Source organism: Priapulus caudatus, unplaced genomic scaffold (assembly GCF_000485595.1).
Source record: "Priapulus caudatus unplaced genomic scaffold, Priapulus_caudatus-5.0.1 Scaffold718, whole genome shotgun sequence".
Classification (NCBI taxonomy): Eukaryota; Metazoa; Priapulida; class Priapulimorpha; order Priapulimorphida; family Priapulidae; genus Priapulus; species Priapulus caudatus.
In genome coordinates this window covers 148,216-150,006 of record NW_014577779.1, presented here as the reverse complement: position 1 = coordinate 150,006, position 1,791 = coordinate 148,216, and positions in this window count along the sequence as shown.

Here is a 1,791-nt window from a genome sequence, read left to right as displayed (position 1 = left end):
TCAAGGCTTGTTCAACGCAGGCATAGTCAGATGTTGACACACGAAGGGGTCTAAACCATCGTGAGAGCCAGGACGTGCTTGACTGTTCGATTGCCGCAATGATATGGAATGGTGACTTGGCCACATCATGGCGGTGAGGACGTGGCTGGCTCCTATCATGGTCTGGCACAGAAACGGCCTGTTCAACATCATGGTATAGACAAGAGCGTGGCCTGCTCCACATCATCTATGCACACGGACGTGCCATCTTCGACATAGCAGACAAGGAAAAGGCTGGCGTCCCATCATGCGTGTTGACAAGGAAGCTGGCTGGTTCTGCCTAGCCATGGGGGTGTGCCCAAGGAAGGGCTGGTTCCACAATCAGTGATAGGACAAGGACCCAGGCTGGTTCCATGCATCATAGCAGGCAACATAAGTGGCTGATTCCACATTCATCGTGTGAGAAACACGTGCTGGTTCCGGCATAGGGTGCTGGCAGGAAGAGGGCTGGTTTCCGACATCATATGTACGACAAGAAAGCTGGCTGATTCCACATCATAACGAGTGAAACACGTGGCCTGGCTCCGCATTAGGAGTGTGCAAGCGAGATGCTGGTTCCAACTATCATCGGTGTGACAAGGAAGTGGCTGATTCCGCATTTATGGCTGTGAGAAAACCGTGGCTGGCTTGCCACAATTCATGGTGTGACAAGGGACACGGCTGCGTTCAACATCATAGTACGACAAGGAAGTGGCTGATTCCACATCATCGTGTGACCGGAAGAGAGCTGTTCCACATCATGGTGTGACAAGGAAGTGGCTGGTTTCACATCATCGTGTGACAAGGAAGTGGCTGGTTCCACGTCATCATGGTGTCGCACAAGGAAGTGGCTGGTTCCAGCATCATGGGTGTGACAAGGAAGTAGCTGGCTTCCACATTCGGCTGTGGCAATGAAGTAGCTGGTTCCACCACCATCGTGTGAAAAACACGTGGCTGGTTCCGCATTAGGGTCGTGGCAAGGGAAGAGGCTGGTTCCACATCATAGTACGACAAGAAAGTGGTCTGATTCCACATCATCGAGTGAGAAACACGTGGCTGGTTCCGGCATTAGGGTGTGGCAAGGAAGAGGCTGGTTCACATCATCGCTGTGACAAGGAAGTGGCTGATTCCACATCATGTGTGACAAGGGACGAAGCTGGTTCCACATCATAGTATGACAAGGAAGTGGCTGATTCCACATCACCGTGTGACAAGGAAGTGGCTGGTTCCACATCATCGTGTGACAAGGGCATGGCTGGTTCTACATCATGGTGTGACAAGGAAGTGCTGGTTCCACATCATGGTGACACAGGAAGTAGCTGGTTCCACATCATCGTGTGACAAGGAAGTGGCTGATTCCACATCATGGTGTGACAAGGAAGAGGCTAATTCCACATCATGGTGTGGCAAGGAAGAGGCTAATTCCACATCATGGTGTGGCAAGGAAGAGGCTGATTCCACATCATGGTGTGACAAGGGTGTGGCTGGTTCCACATCATGTTGTGGCAAGGAAATGGCTGGTTCACTGTAACAGGAAGCACCGCATGGCTGTATGTCTAGTAGAAGTATGGGGTTAGCTGACTCTACATCAAAATGAAACATATGTGCAGCTGACTTACTGTGGCAGTTACCTGTAGAATTCCGTGATCCGGATACCTTGTTACACATCAATTTTGAAGGCTGGGCGCAAGGTAGCTCACACCGTGACACATAGGTAGAGGACTGAAATAGGGTTAAAGAACATACATTATTTATAATACAGATGCCGGCAAT